This window comes from Hippopotamus amphibius, unplaced genomic scaffold, assembly GCF_030028045.1.
Source record: "Hippopotamus amphibius kiboko isolate mHipAmp2 unplaced genomic scaffold, mHipAmp2.hap2 scaffold_287, whole genome shotgun sequence".
Lineage (NCBI taxonomy): Eukaryota > Metazoa > Chordata > Mammalia > Artiodactyla > Hippopotamidae > Hippopotamus > Hippopotamus amphibius.
Genome location: NW_026648406.1, coordinates 64,215 through 83,669, shown reverse-complemented (window position 1 = coordinate 83,669; position 19,455 = coordinate 64,215). Strand labels below are relative to the sequence as shown.

The window sequence follows — 19,455 nt, the reverse complement described above, 5'->3', positions numbered from 1 at the left end:
TCGGGCCGGCGGGGCTGGCGCAAGGGACAGGATGTTGGACGGAGGGAGAGCTGCTGGTGGCGGACGTGGCAGCAAGGCTGTGAGAGTGAGCCCGCTGTTCACCAGGCAGAAGTCGGGCAGGCGGAAGGCGGGTGAAGAGTCGAGGGCTTTGCACCCCGCGTCTGGTGTGTGTGTGGCGGTGGCGGGGTGCAGCGGGTGCAGTGGGAGTGGGAGCGAGGGACGGAGGGCGGAAGGAAGGAAGGGAGGGAGGGAAGGAGAAAAACTAGCAGCAGCAGCAGCAGCAGCCGCAGCAGCAAGCAAGCAGGTGAGGAAAGATGTGGTGCGAAGGACTGAAGGTTGGTGGTGTGGGTGCAGGTAGGAGGGGGCGTACTGGCTGGGCGGGAGGGCGTGTGTCCGGGAGGCTTCCAACTGGGCCATTTCTGCCAAGCCCGCGGGCGGAGTGGGCAGGAAGCGCGGCGTGGCGGAGAGGGTCCCGCGTGTGAGAGGCAACGGATGTCCGGGCCTGAGTTTGGAGAGGCCGCAAGAGTGCAGTGCGCCAACGGAGAGGAAGGCGGTCAAGGGCTGCCAGAGGGACGGGTGCGTTAGTGGGGCGGGCCAAAAGGCTGGCTTGTCAGGAGTGGGATTCGAACCCACGCCTCCAGGGGAGACTGCGACCTGAACGCAGCGCCTTAGACCGCTCGGCCATCCTGACGGCGGGCCGGAGCGGGCGCGTCGCCGCTCGGGACTGGCTGGGGACCCGCCGCGACGCCAACAGCGGTGCCCTTGGCTGGACGCGGTGCTCCGCGCCAGGCGGGCGGCCGTCTGGCTGAGCAACGCACCGGGCGCGCGCGTGGCCGACGGCGAGCGAGGCCTGCCGACGCGCCTGGCTCCGGCGCGGTGGCGGCCTCGCCCACCCCTGGCCCCGGACCGCGCCCGGCCGCGTCGGGCCAGCGCGTGCCGGCAGCACCCTCCCGCGCCTCTCTTCGCCGGACGGGGCACGGCGCACGCCCCAGGCCCCTCCTCGAAGCCCTCGCTTGGCCTGTCGGGCCCCCTGCACCCGGCGCGATCCCCGCGTTGGAGGCAACAGGCAGCGCGCACTGGCAGGTGTCAGCGCCACGCGGGTCCGCGTCCCTGTCGGGGCCGGGGGCTTGCTGCTTTGGACGACGCGGTTGGTTTGGTGTCGGGTCGGGTCGGGCACGCGCCCCGGCGCCCCGTGGTGGGCAGAGGGCAGAGGGAGGCGCCGGCAGGCAGCCCAGAGCGGCCGGCGCGCCCCAGCGGTCGCCGCCGTCCTCGTTAGTATAGTGGTGAGTATCCCCGCCTGTCACGCGGAGGACCGGGGTTCGATTCCCCGACGGGGAGGTAGCACGCCCTCTTTTTGATGGCCGGCGCCGCGCTCGGTCCTGCCGCCCGGCCCCCAAGGGCCCTTCTCCTCCCGTCGCCGTCCGCCCTCCAGCGAGGCACAGCGCGTGCCTAGCCTGCCCGCCCTGCACCCCCTGCAGCCCTCCAGCCCTTCCTCCTCGCCGGCGCTCGGTCGCCACGGCGAGCCAGGGGCCTCCTCTCGACCCCCACAACCGCCCGACGACATCGCGGCCCGTCCGAAGGGGCGGCCTCACTGGGCTCCTTGCGGGAGCGCCGCACAGCACCGCGCAGCTCTGCACAGCGCGGCGGGGCCGGGGTGGGTGGCGGATGAGCGCCGTCCCCCTGTCGGTGCGGGAGGCGGCCTGGCCCCGCGCCGGGGGGAGAAGGGCCCTTGGGGAGCCAGGTGCTGGAGGACGCGTCCCCCGGTGGTGGGGGTGAGGGCGGGGGCGGGGGGTGGCCCGCGGCGTGAAGCCGAGGCCCCGGGAGCAGCAAGGCAGCGAGAGCGCCCCCCTGAGGCGGTCGGGCCGGTGGACTAGGGCAGCTGCGGAGGGCTGGCGCGGCTGGGGCTCCGGGCGGTCGTTGGTGTCGCCTGTGGCAGCACGGAGCTGCCGGCTGGCGGGGCGTCGGGGCAGGGCTGCTCCAGGCGGCGGAGGCGGAGGAGGGGGAGGAGGGGGAGGAGGACCAGGAGGAGGAGGAGGAGGGACAGGAGGAGGAGGAGGAGGACGAGGAGGAGGAGACGGCGGCCGAGGCGGCGGCGAGAGGTGCGGTCGGGCGAGCCCGGGGCCGGCGTCTGCGGGCGGCCCGGGCTGTGCAGCGTTTGGTGGTATAGTGGTGAGCATAGCTGCCTTCCAAGCAGTTGACCCGGGTTCGATTCCCGGCCAACGCAGTGGGCCGACCTTTTGCCGAGCTCCGCGGGCCTCGGGCCCCGGCCTGGGAGGGAGAGCCGGGAGCGGGGAGCTAGCTGGCCCTTCGCCGGCTTTTCGCGTGTGTGCGAGAAGCAGGCGCGCAGTGTTTTGCGGCTGCGGCCAGCAGGAAGAACGCGAGGGCACGTGCACTGCCAGGAGCGGCGCGGGGACTGGACTTGGGGAAGCCGGGGTCTTGGCGCCGAGGTGGCGCGGCGCGGGCGCTATGGGGCGAGGAGCAGCGAATGGCAGGCCTGGCGCTCCCTGGTGGTCTAGTGGTTAGGATTCGGCGCTCTCACCGCCGCGGCCCGGGTTCGATTCCCGGTCAGGGAAGCCCTTCTTCTGCCTCTCGGCCTCCCACCGTCCCGCGCCCCCTTTTAGCCAGCCCACGCTTGCTCCGCCGCCTCGGAGCCCCGCCAGCCAGCCGCCCGCCACCGTCCACCTCCAGCCCAAGCCCTGCCACGCAACCCTTTTGGCCGCACTGGAGCGCTCGCCCACGCCAGGCCCCTCCACATCCCGCCTCCTCCTTCTCGGACCCTTGCCTCAGCCCCAAACACGACGGCCCGGGGCAGCCTCTCTCCCCGCCGAGGCTGTGGCCACCGAGCAAACGCCCCCCCACCTGCGTTTGGACTCCTCCGGCAGCACGGACTTCTGCCACGACGCATCTCACCGCTGACGACCCATCCCGTCTTCCTTCCTGAGGGGCTGGTGTTGGTGCTGCTACTGCTGCTGCCTCCGCTACCCCTGGTGGCGGCCGGTGGCAGTCCTGGTGTGGTGCTGGGGCTGGAGCCGCTGCTGCTGCTGCTGCTGCTGTTTGTGGTAAAGGTGGTGGTGGTGGTGGCGTGGCAATGCGGGTGGGGCGGGGGGGTGTGATGGCAGTGCAGCAGTGCAGGTGGGGATGGGGGTGGGGGTGGGGGTGCGGATGGCGGTGGGGGGGGTCGGCATGGAGGGGTGGGGGTGGAGGGTCCCATTGAGTGCCAGCACCTGCGACGCGGGATCCATCGGGAAGGTGCAGGAGAGGGATCTCCATCTCCAAGTCGGGCCACTTGCAGGGACTCCGGCCGCTTCCTCGTGGGCCAGGTCCTGGACTGCCTGTGACTCCCGTGGCCCGGTGGTGGGCTCCAAGGGCGTCCTGGTCTTGAGCGGGCCATGGGAGCAGAGAGGCGGACCAAGGCACCCCGGAGGCAGAGATGTGAAAATGAATCCAAACACGTGCCAGGAGTTACACCGCCAGGCAGTGGAAGTCAGAGCGCAGGCAGATACCGGAGGTCAGCCGTGAAGACGGAGCCAAGCAGGTGGGATGCGGCGGAAGCAGATGCGTGACAGGGTGGACCACCAGCTAATATCGCATTCCAGGTGCGTGACCCAACGCTCTCAACCCTATCACAGTGAGGCAAGAATGTGACCGTGCATACGTCCCTCCCTCCCCCAGAGCAAAGACACACACCCACGTGCGCGCGCGCACACATACACCGCTCCCCTAGACATGACTTCTCATGGTTTCCCATTCTCACCGTTCCTGTCTGTCTATCCAGGATATGCGCTGTCCCTCCTTCGCAGCCCGTCCTCACCTTCTCCTAAGGATTCTCCCCAAGGTAAGTCCTCAGTCCCCATTCAGCCCAAGCTTGGGCACCTCTGTCGCCAAAGGCTTTAACGTCTGCTCACAGATTGTTTCCTTCAGAGGCAAACGGGACAGCCGGTGACGTGCACCGACCTGCCGTGGTGGTGTCACACTCGGTGCATTTGGACAACTGCAGGTCCCCTGTGGAAAGGAGCGAGAGTGGGCAGATGGGGCTTCCCATCACTGCAGGAAGTTTCCTCGGTGGCCTTGCTGGTACCTTGGGGCTGTGTGACAGTGCGGGAGGAAGGTGTTCGTGGCCGTTGGTGGTGGTCACCCCATGTGGATTAGGGAACGGAGCAAAACAGCCCTGTGGAGAGAGGGTGGTGGTGAGCCGCTTGCTGGGAGGTGGGAGGAAGGGCCTGGGGTGTCTGGCTGGAGCAGGGGCGGGCACGGAGGTATTGGGCTTGCAGGGACCTGGCCGGGAGAGCTGCTGGCCACTCAGGCAGAGGCTCTGCAGAAGCTTGGGACGGTGGTGGCACCGGTGCTGGTACGTGTGTGCGGGTAGGTCAGATCTGGGGTACGGGGGGAGCTGGAGTAGCAGGGGGTCTGAGGAGCGCTGGCGGAAGGGAGACTTCCAGGCAGGGCGTGTGAGAGTCGGGCTCTGGGGTACAAGGGTATGGTGCGGGGTAGAGTGGGCCGAGCCTGCCGGCTAGGAGGAAGGGCGGGTGGCAAGCCGGGTATGTGAGTGGGCTGTGGTGCGAGGAGGATGGTGGGAGAGGACGCCATCGGGGCAGGGTGGTGGGTGAGCTTGCCAGACTGGTGCGCTGTGCTGCAAGGCGGTCAGGCGAACCACTGGGCTGGGACTGGGGGCGGTGGGTAAGAAGCAGGCAAGAGAGAAACAGAAACGCAGGATGCGACAGGGGCGAGGTGTGGTCCGAATGGGGTGGGGGCGTTCTACTGCCCCAGAGGACATAAATCGCCTGTCATCAAGAGAAAACATCCAGTCTCATGTGAGTGTGATTGCGTGGGGCTGGGGGTGGGGGTGGGGGTGGGGGTGGGGTGAGGGTGGAGGTTCAGATTTCAAGAGGCCAAAGGAGAGCTTCCATATGATCCAGCAGTCCCATTCCTGGGTACGTGCCCGGAAAAGACGAAACTCTAATGCCAAACGATACGCGTACCTCCATGTTCGCAGCAGCATTATTTGCAATAGCCAAGGTGGAAAGTACACAACCGCCCACCAACAGACGGCTGGCACAAGATGTGGTATCTGTGTAGCATGGATTATTTCTCAGCCATGAGGAAAAAGAATGAAATATTGCCATTAGCCACCACAAGGATGGTCCCAGAGACTACTAGACTTAGCGAAAGACGTCCGACAGAAAAGGACAAGATATGTGGAAACTAAAACCTATTCCACATGAATCTATGTGCGAAACAGACTCACAGACATAGAAAACCAAATGATGGTTCCCCAAGGGGAAAGGGAGAAGTGGAGTCATAAATCAGAAGCTGAAAGGAATGGATACACACTACTATGTGTGAGGGAGAAAGCAGCAAGGATATACAGAATAACTCGGGGAATAATATTCACTATCTTCTAGCAAACTGCACTAGAAATCAAGCCGAAAAAATATTAGCCATGGAAAATAGTCTCCCTTTGCTGTGCATCTGAAATTCACACGATATTGTTCATCAGCTGTGCTCCCCAAGCACAAGTACATAGAAGTAAATCACTAATCACTTAGAGAGAGAGAGAGAGAGAGATCAGTGACGAAATACAGAAAGAGGAGAAAGACGAGCTATCATATGATCCAGCAGTCCCAATCCTCGGGACACACCCGGGAAAGAGAGAAACTATACCTTGAAAAGAGACATGAACCCCCATGTTCACAGCAGCACTATGTGCTATAGCCAAGACATGGAAAACGTACTGTGGAATATTACTCAGCCATCAAAAAAGAATGAAATAGTGCCATATGCAGCAAAAAGGATGGACCTAGAGAAGATTACACTTAGTGAAGTAAGTCCAACAGCGAGGGAGAGAGATATGTGGAATCTAAACAATAATACCAATGAATCTATGTGCAAAACAGAAACAGAGTCACAGACGTAGAACACAAACTGATGCTTACCCAAGGCGAAAGGGAGAAGTGGAAGAATAAGTTGGGAGCTGCGATGAACAGACACACCGTACAATATAGAAAAGAGATCAAGTAACGAGGATATAGAGAATAGCACAGGGAATGAGAGTCAGTATCTTCTGGTACCCCATTATGGAAATAAACCTGAAAATACATCATCTATGGAAAATAGTATCTCCCTGCTGTGCACCTGAAACTAACACACTATTGTCAATCAACTATACTTCCACTACTGCAGCTACTACTCTACAGAAAGGAAGGAAGGAAGGAAGGAAGGACGGAAGGACAGAAGGAAGGAATGTAGGGAGCGAGGAAGGGGTGGAGGGAGGGAGGAAGGAAGAAGCAAAGAAGGAAAGACAAATGAAAGAAAGAAAAACCAAGCAAGCAGCAAAGGAAGAAGCAAGCAAGCAAGGAAAGAAGGAAGGAAGGATAGAAGCATAAAATAAAGGAAGGAAGGAAGGAAGGAAAGGAAATGAAAGAAAGAAAAAGCAAGCAAGGAAGAAGCGAAGAAAGAAAAAAGAAAGAAGGACAGGTGAGCTGTCATATGATCTAGCAATCCCAATCCTCAGTACACATCTGGAAAAGACAAAAGCTCTAATTTGAAAAGATGCATGCACCCTCATGTTCATAGCAGCACTGTGTGCCATAGCCATGACGTGGAAAACACCCAAGTGCTCATCAACAGACGGCAGTCGCAAGAAGATGTGCTGTACGTGCACGCCAGTGTTCACTGCAGCACTATTTACAAGAGCCGGGACGTGGAAGCAACCTAAATGTCCATCAACAGGTGAATGGGTAAAGAAGATGTGGTACATATACGCGATTGAATATTACTCAGCTGTAAAAAGGAACGCAGTTGGGACATTTGTCGAGACATGGATGGACCTAGAGACTGTCATACAGAGTGAAGTGAGTCAGAAAGAGAAAAACAGATATCGTGTGTTAACACATGTAAGCAGAATAAAGAAAAACGGTACCCATCAACCGGTTTGCAAGGCAGAAATAGAGACACAGATGTAGAGAACAGACATATAGACACCAAGTGGGGAAAGGGGGGCGGGGGGTTGTGGTGGGATGAACTGGCAGGTTGGGATTGCCATATATACATTACTAATAAGAAAAGAAGTATCAAATTGTACACTTTCAATATATGCAGTTTATCGTATGTCCATTGTATCTCAGTAAAAGCTCTTAAGGAAGAAAGAAAAAGAAGATGTGCTGCATGTGTAGTATGCAACATTCCTCAGCCATAGAAAGCAATGAAACCTTGCCATTTGGCGCAACCTGGATGGTCCTAGAGAATATTACACTTAGTAAAGTAAGTCTGACTGAGAAGGATAAAGGTACGTGGAATCTAAAAACTGCAACGAAGTGAACCTTTGTGCAAAACAAAGAGAGACTCACAGACGTAGAAAACACACGTGTGGTTACCCAAGGGGAAAGTGTAGGGGAGGGACATATTTGGAGGTGGGGTTGGGGTTAAAGGAGAGGCAACAGTATCCCTAAAGCAGAGAAGCAGCAAGGATTTTACTGCCTAGCACCAGGAACTAGCTTCATATCTCCTAAGAAACCGTACTGGAAAATAACCTGAAAAAGCACATTTCACTGAATCGCTTCGCTGTACACCTGACACGAACACAGTATTGTAAATCAACTCTACTTCTACTTAGCTAGGACACAAACAAACAAACACAAACAATCCAAACAGATCAAGGAGGCCACCGGGAGAAATGCAAGAGTAGGATCTTTGACAACGTAGGAATTGGAAAGGATCAGGGAAGGAGTGGGGAGATAGGGGGTGGGATGGGGGTGTTGGGTGGAGTAGCGGTGGTGGTGAGGGCGCGGCCTGAGGTGGTGGTGCTGTCCGGAGCAGCCATGATGCTGTCGGTAGGAGGAGAGGTTCAGGGGAGGGGGGGTGGTCGTGGGGGTGGTGATGGTGGTGGTGGTACTAGTGGTGGAGGAGTGGGCGGTGTTGGAAACATATTTCTGCTGAGGGACAAAACATGAATACAGAGTGCGGTTTGCCATGGCATCGTGGACTTCTCTGGAACTCCTCGTGCAAGACAATGCTTCGGGGACTCTCTAGGACAATGGGCTGTATCACTGCCCGAGGTGGCACCTTCCTTGCTGCTGGTTGTGCAAACACGGTATCGTTTTCGGAGTGTGGGCAGAGGGAGCCAGAGAGCTTGGAGAGGTGGTGAAAGGTGAAGAGATGGGGCGCGCCGGTGCTAGTGTGGGGTATTGCTTACGGGGCAAGGAGTGACGCAAGTGTGGGGTCAGGGTGAGGAAGAGCACAAGCCCAAGCAAGGTGTCCGGGCGCTAGAGTGGCGGAGCGCGCGAGGTGTCAGGTGGTGGAGGCTTGGCTCCACAGTGTGTGTCGGGTGGGGGGGCGTCCGCGTGGGAAGGACAGGCCGGCAGGTGCGGTGGAGAGCTGCGGGTGGGAGCGAGCTGTGGCAGGCCCGGTGCCTTGGGCGTGGGAGCGGGGACGCCTAGCTCCGCTTTGGGGCTGCGGGAACCAAAAGGCGACGCTGCGGCTGCATGGGCCGGGAATCGAACCCGGGCCTCCCGCGTGGCAGGCGAGAATTCTACCACTGAACCACCCATGCACCGAGGGCGCCTGGCGCCCGATGCTGCCCCAGCGCTGCTCGCAGCCAAGAGCCCGATACTGGGCGCCGCTCGCCCGAGGGCCTCTGCTCCGTTTGCGCAGGAGGCCGACGGCCCACCCCAGTGACAGGCTCCGGGCACGTGGGCGACCCCAGGGCGCCAGGTGGTCGAGAGGACAGAGGGACGGAGGGACGCAGGCGGGCTCGGCCCATCCTGCGCTTTCTCTGCCGTCCACGGCCGCCGCGAGGCTGTCGCTGTCGCCAGAGGAAGCCAGGAGCGGAAGCAGCCCGACCCGCGCCCGAATCGCAGGCAGGGCCGGCGAGGCGAGGCGAGGCGCGGCGGCTGCGGCTGAGGGCCGAGTTTCGTCTCGGTGACCGCCAGGTCCCGACCCCAAGTCCCTCTGGCGGCTGGCTTTCTTGCCGCTGCGGGGCGGGCGAGGGCGGCCAGGGGTGGGGGTGGGATGGGAGTGGGGCAGGCATCGGAGCTCGCGCGGGGCCGGGGCCGGGGCCGCGGCCGCGAGCGCCGGAGATGGGCCCCCGGGAGCGCCGCCGCCACCGAGCAGACGCTCAGGCCCAAGGACCACAGGTGCCTGGGCCTCGCTGCTGCGCTCTGGCCCAGCCCTCTCCCGAGGGGTCCCGCTCTGAGGCGTTGGTCGTGAGAGGAGCGACGCGCCAGGGTGCGGTTAGGTCCGGCCGGGGCAGCGGCTTCCCCGGGCAACGTGCGCTGTGGCGCCCAAGGGGGTGGCCCGGGCTGAGGGCCGGACGTCTGTGGGCGGGTGACGGGGCGTCCAGGGCGCGCGCTCTCTCCTCGCTGGAGCACTCTTCCCGGGAGCGACTCCTGCGCCAGGCCTCCTGCAGGGAGGGCCCGGTGGTCCCTGGCCCAGCAGGAAGCTGGGCTGCCTGCGTGCTGGGAGGCAGGCAGCTGTGGCCCAGCCGAGGCCCCAAGGCCAATACGCACCGAGGGCACGCACCCCAGGCCGGCAAGACGGCGTCGGCCACCTCCGCGTGGCTGTGGGGGGAATGGAATGGGCAGGCGGGCCGGCGGGGCTGGCGCAAGGGACAGGATGTTGGACGGAGGGAGAGCTGCTGGTGGCGGACGTGGCAGCAAGGCTGGGAGAGTGAGCCCGCTGTTCACCAGGCAGAAGTCGGGCAGGCGGAAGGCGGGTGAAGAGTCGAGGGCTTTGCACCCGCGTCTGGTGTGTGTGTGGCGGTGGCGGGGTGCAGCGGGTGCAGTGGGAGTGGGAGCGAGGGACGGAGGGCAGAAGGAAGGAAGGGAGGGAGGGAAGGAGAAAAACTAGCAGCAGCAGCAGCAGCAGCCGCAGCAGCAAGCAAGCAGGTGAGGAAAGATGTGGTGCGAAGGACTGAAGGTTGGTGGTGTGGGTGCAGGTAGGAGGGGGCGTACTGGCTGGGCGGGAGGGCGTGTGTCCGGGAGGCTTCCAACTGGGCCATTTCTGCCAAGCCCGCGGGCGGGTGGGCAGGAAGCGCGGCCGTGGCGGAGAGGGTCCCGCGTGTGAGAGGCACGGATGTCCGGGCCTGAGTTTGGAGAGGCCGCAAGAGTGCAGTGCGCCAACGGAGAGGAAGGCGGTCAAGGGCTGCCAGAGGGACGGGTGCGTTAGTGGGGCGGGCCAAAAGGCTGGCTTGTCAGGAGTGGGATTCGAACCCACGCCTCCAGGGGAGACTGCGACCTGAACGCAGCGCCTTAGACCGCTCGGCCATCCTGACGGCGGGCCGGAGCGGGCGCGTCGCCGCTCGGCTGGCTGGGACCCGCCGCGACGCCAACAGCGGTGCCCTTGGCTGGACGCGGTGCTCCGCGCCAGGCGGGCGGCCGTCTGGCTGAGCAACGCACCGGGCGCGCGGTGGCCGACGGCGAGCGAGGCCTGCCGACGCGCCTGGCTCCGGCGCGGTGGCGGCCTCGCCCACCCCTGGCCCCGGACCGCGCCCGGCCGCGTCGGGCCAGCGCGTGCCGGCAGCACCCTCCCGCGCCTCTCTTCGCCGGACGGGGCACGGCGCACGCCCAGGCCCTCCTCGAAGCCTCGCTTGGCCTGTCGGGCCCCCTGCACCCGGCGCGATCCCCGCGTTGGAGGCAACAGGCAGCGCGCACTGGCAGGTGTCAGCGCCACGCGGGTCCGCGTCCCTGTCGGGGCCGGGGGCTGCTGCTTTGGACGACGCGGTTGGTTTGGTGTCGGGTCGGGTCGGGCACGCGCCCGGCGCCCGTGGTGGGCAGAGGGCAGAGGGAGGCGCCGGCAGGCAGCCCAGAGCGGCCGGGCGCCCCAGCGGTCGCCGCCGTCCTCGTTAGTATAGTGGTGAGTATCCCCGCCTGTCACGCGGGAGACCGGGGTTCGATTCCCCGACGGGGAGGCAGCACGCCCTCTTTTTGATGGCCGGCGCCGCGCTCGGTCCTGCCGCCCGGCCCCCAAGGGCCCTTCTCCTCCCGTCGCCGTCCGCCCTCCAGCGAGGCCAGCGCGTGCCTAGCCTGCCCGCCCTGCACCCCCTGCAGCCCTCCAGCCCTTCCTCCTCGCCGGGCGCTCGGTCGCCACGGCGAGCCAGGGCCTCCTCTCGACCCCACAACCGCCCGACGACATCGCGGCCCGTCCGAAGGGGCGGCCTCACTGGGCTCCTTGCGGAGCGCCGCACAGCCGCGCAGCTCTGCACAGCGGGCGGGCCGGGTGGGTGGCGGATGAGCGCCGTCCCCTGTCGGTGCGGGAGGCGGCCTGGCCCCGCGCCGGGGGGAGAAGGGCCTTGGGGAGCCAGGTGCTGGAGGACGCGTCCCCCGGGGTGGGGGTGAGGGCGGGGGCGGGGGGTGGCCCGCGGCGTGAAGCCGAGGCCCCGGGAGCAGCAAGGCAGCGAGAGCGCCCCCCTGAGGCGGTCGGGCCGGTGGACTAGGGCAGCTGCGGAGGGCTGGCGCGGCTGGGGCTCCGGGCGGTCGTTGGTGTCGCCTGTGGCAGCACGGAGCTGCCGGCTGGCGGGGCGTCGGGGCAGGGCTGCTCCAGGCGGCGGAGGCGGAGGAGGGGGAGGAGGGGGAGGAGGACCAGGAGGAGGAGGAGGAGGGACAGGAGGAGGAGGAGGAGGACGAGGAGGAGGAGACGGCGGCCGAGGCGGCGGCGAGAGTGCGGTCGGGCGAGCCCGGGGCCGGCGTCTGCGGGCGGCCCGGGCTGTGCAGCGTTGGTGGTATAGTGGTGAGCATAGCTGCCTTCCAAGCAGTTGACCCGGGTTCGATTCCCGGCCAACGCAGTGGGCCGACCTTTTGCCGAGCTCCGCGGGCCTCGGGCCCCGGGCCTGGGAGGGAGAGCCGGGAGCGGGGAGCTAGCTGGCCCTTCGCGGCTTTTCGCGTGTGTGCGAGAAGCAGGCGCGCAGTGTTTTGCGGCTGCGACCAGCAGGAAGAACGCGAGGGCACGTGCACTGCCAGGAGCGGCGCGGGGACTGGACTTGGGGAAGCCGGGTCTTGGCGCCGAGGTGGCGCGGCGCGGGCGCTATGGGGCGAGGAGCAGCGAATGGCAGGCCTGGCGCTCCCTGGTGGTCTAGTGGTTAGGATTCGGCGCTCTCACCGCCGCGGCCCGGGTTCGATTCCCGGTCAGGGAAGCCCTTCTTCTGCCTCTCGGCCTCCCACCGTCCCGCGCCCCCTTTTAGCCAGCCCACGCTTGCTCCGCCGCCTCGGAGCCCCGCCAGCAGCCGCCCGCCACCGTCCACCTCCAGCCCAAGCCCTGCCACGCAACCCTTTTGGCCGCACTGGAGCGCTCGCCCACGCCAGGCCCTCCACATCCCGCCTCCTCCTTCTCGGACCCTTGCCTCAGCCCCAAACACGACGGCCCGGGGCAGCCTCTCTCCCCGCCGAGGCTGTGGCCACGAGCAAACGCCCCCACCTGCGTTTGGACTCTCCGGCAGCACGACTTCTGCCACGACGCATCTCACCGCTGACGACCCATCCCGTCTTCCTTCCTGAGGGGCTGGTGTTGGTGCTGCTACTGCTGCTGCCTCCGCTACCCCTGGTGGCGGCGGTGGCAGTCCTGGTGTGGTGCTGGGGCTGGAGCCGCTGCTGCTGCTGCTGCTGCTGTTTGTGGTAAAGGTGGTGGTGGTGGTGGCGGTGGCAATGCGGGTGGGGCGGGGGGGGTGATGGCAGTGCAGCAGTGCAGGTGGGGATGGGGGTGGGGGTGGGGGTGCGGATGGCGGTGGGGGGGGTCGGCATGGAGGGGTGGGGGTGGAGGGTCCCATTGAGTGCCAGCACCTGCGACGCGGATCCATCGGGAAGGTGCAGGAGAGGGATCTCCATCTCCAAGTCGGGCCACTTGCAGGGACTCCGGCCGCTTCCTCGTGGGCCAGGTCCTGGACTGCCTGTGACTCCCGTGGCCCGGTGGTGGGCTCCAAGGGCGTCCTGGTCTTGAGCGGGCCATGGGAGCAGAGAGGCGGACCAAGGCACCCCGGAGGCAGAGATGTGAAAATGAATCCAAACACGTGCCAGGAGTTACACCGCCAGGCAGTGGAAGTCAGAGCGCAGGCAGATACCGGAGGTCAGCCGTGAAGACGGAGCCAAGCAGGTGGGATGCGGCGGAAGCAGATGCGTGACAGGGTGGACCACCAGCTAATATCGCATTCCAGGTGCGTGACCAACGCTCTCAACCCTATCACAGTGAGGCAAGAATGTGACCGTGCATACGTCCCTCCCTCCCCCAGAGCAAAGACACACACCCACGTGCGCGCGCGCACACATACACCGCTCCCCTAGACATGACTTCTCATGGTTTCCCATTCTCACCGTTCCTGTCTGTCTATCCAGGATATGCGCTGTCCTCCTTCGCAGCCCGTCCTCACCTTCTCCTAAGGATTCTCCCCAAGGTAAGTCCTCAGTCCCCATTCAGCCCAAGCTTGGGCACCTCTGTCGCCAAAGGCTTTAACGTCTGCTCACAGATTGTTTCCTTCAGAGGCAAACGGGACAGCCGGTGACGTGCACCGACCTGCCGTGGTGGTGTCACACTCGGTGCATTTGGACAACTGCAGGTCCCCTGTGGAAAGGAGCGAGAGTGGGCAGATGGGGCTTCCCATCACTGCAGGAAGTTTCCTCGGTGGCCTTGCTGGTACCTTGGGGCTGTGTGACAGTGCGGGAGGAAGGTGTTCGTGGCCGTTGGTGGTGGTCACCCCATGTGGATTAGGGAACGGAGCAAAACAGCCCTGTGGAGAGAGGGTGGTGGTGAGCCGCTTGCTGGGAGGTGGGAGGAAGGGCCTGGGGTGTCTGGCTGGAGCAGGGGCGGGCACGGAGGTATTGGGCTTGCAGGGACCTGGCCGGGAGAGCTGCTGGCCACTCAGGCAGAGGCTCTGCAGAAGCTTGGGACGGTGGTGGCACCGGTGCTGGTACGTGTGTGCGGGTAGGTCAGATCTGGGGTACGGGGGGAGCTGGAGTAGCAGGGGGTCTGAGGAGCGCTGGCGGAAGGGAGACTTCCAGGCAGGGCGTGTGAGAGTCGGGCCTGGGGTACAAGGGTATGGTGCGGGGTAGAGTGGGCCGAGCCTGCCGGCTAGGAGGAAGGGCGGGTGGCAAGCCGGGTATGTGAGTGGGCTGTGGTGCGAGGAGGATGGTGGGAGAGGACGCCATCGGGGCAGGGTGGTGGGTGAGCTTGCCAGACTGGTGCGCTGTGCTGCAAGGCGGTCAGGCGAACCACTGGGCTGGGACTGGGGGCGGTGGGTAAGAAGCAGGCAAGAGAGAAACAGAAACGCAGGATGCGACAGGGGCGAGGTGTGGTCCGAATGGGGTGGGGGCGTTCTACTGCCCCAGAGACATAAATCGCCTGTCATCAAGAGAAAACATCCAGTCTCATGTGAGTGTGATTGCGTGGGGCTGGGGGTGGGGGTGGGGGTGGGGGTGGGGGTGAGGGTGGAGGTTCAGATTTCAAGAGGCCAAAGGAGAGCTTCCATATGATCCAGCAGTCCCATTCCTGGGTACGTGCCCGGAAAAGACGAAACTCTAATGCCAAACGATACGCGTACCTCCATGTTCGCAGCAGCATTATTTGCAATAGCCAAGGTGGAAAGTACACAACCGCCCACCAACAGACGGCTGGCACAAGATGTGGTATCTGTGTAGCATGGATTATTTCTCAGCCATGAGGAAAAAGAATGAAATATTGCCATTAGCCACCACAAGGATGGTCCCAGAGACTACTAGACTTAGCGAAAGACGTCCGACAGAAAAGGACAAGATATGTGGAAACTAAAACCTATTCCACATGAATCTATGTGCGAAACAGACTCACAGACATAGAAAACCAAATGATGGTTCCCCAAGGGGAAAGGGAGAAGTGGAGTCATAAATCAGAAGCTGAAAGGAATGGATACACACTACTATGTGTGAGGGAGAAAGCAGCAAGGATATACAGAATAACTCGGGGAATAATATTCACTATCTTCTAGCAAACTGCACTAGAAATCAAGCCGAAAAAATATTAGCCATGGAAAATAGTCTCCCTTTGCTGTGCATCTGAAATTCACACGATATTGTTCATCAGCTGTGCTCCCCAAGCACAAGTACATAGAAGTAAATCACTAATCACTTAGAGAGAGAGAGAGAGAGAGATCAGTGACGAAATACAGAAAGAGGAGAAAGACGAGCTATCATATGATCCAGCAGTCCCAATCCTCGGGACACACCCGGGAAAGAGAGAAACTATACCTTGAAAAGAGACATGAACCCCCATGTTCACAGCAGCACTATGTGCTATAGCCAAGACATGGAAAACGTACTGTGGAATATTACTCAGCCATCAAAAAAGAATGAAATAGTGCCATATGCAGCAAAAAGGATGGACCTAGAGAAGATTACACTTAGTGAAGTAAGTCCAACAGCGAGGGAGAGAGATATGTGGAATCTAAACAATAATACCAATGAATCTATGTGCAAAACAGAAACAGAGTCACAGACGTAGAACACAAACTGATGCTTACCCAAGGCGAAAGGGAGAAGTGGAAGAATAAGTTGGGAGCTGCGATGAACAGACACACCGTACAATATAGAAAAGAGATCAAGTAACGAGGATATAGAGAATAGCACAGGGAATGAGAGTCAGTATCTTCTGGTACCCCATTATGGAAATAAACCTGAAAATACATCATCTATGGAAAATAGTATCTCCCTGCTGTGCACCTGAAACTAACACACTATTGTCAATCAACTATACTTCCACTACTGCAGCTACTACTCTACAGAAAGGAAGGAAGGAAGGAAGGAAGGACGGAAGGACAGAAGGAAGGAATGTAGGGAGCGAGGAAGGGGTGGAGGGAGGGAGGAAGGAAGAAGCAAAGAAGGAAAGACAAATGAAAGAAAGAAAAACCAAGCAAGCAGCAAAGGAAGAAGCAAGCAAGCAAGGAAAGAAGGAAGGAAGGATAGAAGCATAAAATAAAGGAAGGAAGGAAGGAAGGAAAGGAAATGAAAGAAAGAAAAAGCAAGCAAGGAAGAAGCGAAGAAAGAAAAAAGAAAGAAGGACAGGTGAGCTGTCATATGATCTAGCAATCCCAATCCTCAGTACACATCTGGAAAAGACAAAAGCTCTAATTTGAAAAGATGCATGCACCCTCATGTTCATAGCAGCACTGTGTGCCATAGCCATGACGTGGAAAACACCCAAGTGCTCATCAACAGACGGCAGTCGCAAGAAGATGTGCTGTACGTGCACGCCAGTGTTCACTGCAGCACTATTTACAAGAGCCGGCACGTGGAAGCAACCTAAATGTCCATCAACAGGTGAATGGGTAAAGAAGATGTGGTACATATACGCGATTGAATATTACTCAGCTGTAAAAAGGAACGCAGTTGGGACATTTGTCGAGACATGGATGGACCTAGAGACTGTCATACAGAGTGAAGTGAGTCAGAAAGAGAAAAACAGATATCGTGTGTTAACACATGTAAGCAGAATAAAGAAAAACGGTACCCATCAACCGGTTTGCAAGGCAGAAATAGAGACACAGATGTAGAGAACAGACATATAGACACCAAGTGGGGAAAGGGGGGCGGGGGGTTGTGGTGGGATGAACTGGCAGGTTGGGATTGCCATATATACATTACTAATAAGAAAAGAAGTATCAAATTGTACACTTTCAATATATGCAGTTTATCGTATGTCCATTGTATCTCAGTAAAAGCTCTTAAGGAAGAAAGAAAAAGAAGATGTGCTGCATGTGTAGTATGCAACATTCCTCAGCCATAGAAAGCAATGAAACCTTGCCATTTGGCGCAACCTGGATGGTCCTAGAGAATATTACACTTAGTAAAGTAAGTCTGACTGAGAAGGATAAAGGTACGTGGAATCTAAAAACTGCAACGAAGTGAACCTTTGTGCAAAACAAAGAGAGACTCACAGACGTAGAAAACACACGTGTGGTTACCCAAGGGGAAAGTGTAGGGGAGGGACATATTTGGAGGTGGGGTTGGGGTTAAAGGAGAGGCAACAGTATCCCTAAAGCAGAGAAGCAGCAAGGATTTTACTGCCTAGCACCAGGAACTAGCTTCATATCTCCTAAGAAACCGTACTGGAAAATAACCTGAAAAAGCACATTTCACTGAATCGCTTCGCTGTACACCTGACACGAACACAGTATTGTAAATCAACTCTACTTCTACTTAGCTAGGACACAAACAAACAAACACAAACAATCCAAACAGATCAAGGAGGCCACCGGGAGAAATGCAAGAGTAGGATCTTTGACAACGTAGGAATTGGAAAGGATCAGGGAAGGAGTGGGGAGATAGGGGGTGGGATGGGGGTGTTGGGTGGAGTAGCGGTGGTGGTGAGGGCGCGGCCTGAGGTGGTGGTGCTGTCCGGAGCAGCCATGATGCTGTCGGTAGGAGGAGAGGTTCAGGGGAGGGGGGGTGGTCGTGGGGGTGGTGATGGTGGTGGTGGTACTAGTGGTGGAGGAGTGGGCGGTGTTGGAAACATATTTCTGCTGAGGGACAAAACATGAATACAGAGTGCGGTTTGCCATGGCATCGTGGACTTCTCTGGAACTCCTCGTGCAAGACAATGCTTCGGGGACTCTCTAGGACAATGGGCTGTATCACTGCCCGAGGTGGCACCTTCCTTGCTGCTGGTTGTGCAAACACGGTATCGTTTTCGGAGTGTGGGCAGAGGGAGCCAGAGAGCTTGGAGAGGTGGTGAAAGGTGAAGAGATGGGGCGCGCCGGTGCTAGTGTGGGGTATTGCTTACGGGGCAAGGAGTGACGCAAGTGTGGGGTCAGGGTGAGGAAGAGCACAAGCCCAAGCAAGGTGTCCGGGCGCTAGAGTGGCGGAGCGCGCGAGGTGTCAGGTGGTGGAGGCTTGGCTCCACAGTGTGTGTCGGGTGGGGGGGCGTCCGCGTGGGAAGGACAGGCCGGCAGGTGCGGTGGAGAGCTGCGGGTGGGAGCGAGCTGTGGCAGGCCCGGTGCCTTGGGCGTGGGAGCGGGGACGCCTAGCTCCGCTTTGGGGCTGCGGGAACCAAAAGGCGACGCTGCGGCTGCATGGGCCGGGAATCGAACCCGGGCCTCCCGCGTGGCAGGCGAGAATTCTACCACTGAACCACCCATGCACCGAGGGCGCCTGGCGCCCGATGCTGCCCCAGCGCTGCTCGCAGCCAAGAGCCCGATACTGGGCGCCGCTCGCCCGAGGGCCTCTGCTCCGTTTGCGCAGGAGGCCGACGGCCCACCCCAGTGACAGGCTCCGGGCACGTGGGCGACCCCAGGGCGCCAGGTGGTCGAGAGGACAGAGGGACGGAGGGACGCAGGCGGGCTCGGCCCATCCTGCGCTTTCTCTGCCGTCCACGGCCGCCGCGAGGCTGTCGCTGTCGCCAGAGGAAGCCAGGAGCGGAAGCAGCCCGACCCGCGCCCGAATCGCAGGCAGGGCCGGCGAGGCGAGGCGAGGCGCGGCGGCTGCGGCTGAGGGCCGAGTTTCGTCTCGGTGACCGCCAGGTCCCGACCCCAAGTCCCTCTGGCGGCTGGCTTTCTTGCCGCTGCGGGGCGGGCGAGGGCGGCCAGGGGTGGGGGTGGGATGGGAGTGGGGCAGGCATCGGAGCTCGCGCGGGGCCGGGGCCGGGGCCGCGGCCGCGAGCGCCGGAGATGGGCCCCCGGGAGCGCCGCCGCCACCGAGCAGACGCTCAGGCCCAAGGACCACAGGTGCCTGGGCCTCGCTGCTGCGCTCTGGCCCAGCCCTCTCCCGAGGGGTCCCGCTCTGAGGCGTTGGTCGTGAGAGGAGCGACGCGCCAGGGTGCGGTTAGGTCCGGCCGGGGCAGCGGCTTCCCCGGGCAACGTGCGCTGTGGCGCCCAAGGGGGTGGCCCGGGCTGAGGGCCGGACGTCTGTGGGCGGGTGACGGGGCGTCCAGGGCGCGCGCTCTCTCCTCGCTGGAGCACTCTTCCCGGGAGCGACTCCTGCGCCAGGCCTCCTGCAGGGAGGGCCCGGTGGTCCCTGGCCCAGCAGGAAGCTGGGCTGCCTGCGTGCTGGGAGGCAGGCAGCTGTGGCCCAGCCGAGGCCCCAAGGCCAATACGCACCGAGGGCACGCACCCCAGGCCGGCAAGACGGCGTCGGCCACCTCCGCGTGGCTGTGGGGGGAATGGAATGGGCAGGCGGGCCGGCGGGGCTGGCGCAAGGGACAGGATGTTGGACGGAGGGAGAGCTGCTGGTGGCGGACGTGGCAGCAAGGCTGGGAGAGTGAGCCCGCTGTTCACCAGGCAGAAGTCGGGCAGGCGGAAGGCGGGTGAAGAGTCGAGGGCTTTGCACCCGCGTCTGGTGTGTGTGTGGCGGTGGCGGGGTGCAGCGGGTGCAGTGGGAGTGGGAGCGAGGGACGGAGGGCGGAAGGAAGGAAGGGAGGGAGGGAAGGAGAAAAACTAGCAGCAGCAGCAGCAGCAGCCGCAGCAGCAAGCAAGCAGGTGAGGAAAGATGTGGTGCGAAGGACTGAAGGTTG

At 61.6% G+C, this 19,455-nt stretch overlaps 10 non-coding genes across 10 annotated transcripts; 6 read left to right on the top strand and 4 right to left on the bottom strand.

The window, feature by feature from the left end:
• Positions 1 to 608: 608 nt before the first annotated feature.
• TRNAL-CAG (transfer RNA leucine (anticodon CAG)) lies at positions 609 to 691 on the bottom strand. Its single transcript has one exon. It is a non-coding gene; the product is annotated as a tRNA-Leu (tRNA).
• A 575-nt stretch (positions 692 to 1,266) lies between these two features.
• Positions 1,267 to 1,338, top strand: TRNAD-GUC (transfer RNA aspartic acid (anticodon GUC)). Its single transcript has one exon. It is a non-coding gene; the product is annotated as a tRNA-Asp (tRNA).
• Positions 1,339 to 2,151: 813 nt separating this feature from the next.
• Positions 2,152 to 2,224, top strand: TRNAG-UCC (transfer RNA glycine (anticodon UCC)). The gene has a single exon. It is a non-coding gene; the product is annotated as a tRNA-Gly (tRNA).
• A 277-nt stretch (positions 2,225 to 2,501) lies between these two features.
• Positions 2,502 to 2,573, top strand: TRNAE-CUC (transfer RNA glutamic acid (anticodon CUC)). The gene has a single exon. It is a non-coding gene; the product is annotated as a tRNA-Glu (tRNA).
• A 5,904-nt stretch (positions 2,574 to 8,477) lies between these two features.
• Positions 8,478 to 8,548, bottom strand: TRNAG-GCC (transfer RNA glycine (anticodon GCC)). The gene has a single exon. It is a non-coding gene; the product is annotated as a tRNA-Gly (tRNA).
• Positions 8,549 to 10,184: 1,636 nt separating this feature from the next.
• On the bottom strand, positions 10,185 to 10,267 carry TRNAL-CAG (transfer RNA leucine (anticodon CAG)). Its single transcript has one exon. It is a non-coding gene; the product is annotated as a tRNA-Leu (tRNA).
• Positions 10,268 to 10,831: 564 nt separating this feature from the next.
• TRNAD-GUC (transfer RNA aspartic acid (anticodon GUC)) lies at positions 10,832 to 10,903 on the top strand. The gene has a single exon. It is a non-coding gene; the product is annotated as a tRNA-Asp (tRNA).
• Positions 10,904 to 11,704: 801 nt separating this feature from the next.
• Positions 11,705 to 11,776, top strand: TRNAG-UCC (transfer RNA glycine (anticodon UCC)). The gene has a single exon. It is a non-coding gene; the product is annotated as a tRNA-Gly (tRNA).
• A 276-nt stretch (positions 11,777 to 12,052) lies between these two features.
• Positions 12,053 to 12,124, top strand: TRNAE-CUC (transfer RNA glutamic acid (anticodon CUC)). Its single transcript has one exon. It is a non-coding gene; the product is annotated as a tRNA-Glu (tRNA).
• A 5,892-nt stretch (positions 12,125 to 18,016) lies between these two features.
• TRNAG-GCC (transfer RNA glycine (anticodon GCC)) lies at positions 18,017 to 18,087 on the bottom strand. The gene has a single exon. It is a non-coding gene; the product is annotated as a tRNA-Gly (tRNA).
• Positions 18,088 to 19,455: the final 1,368 nt, after the last annotated feature.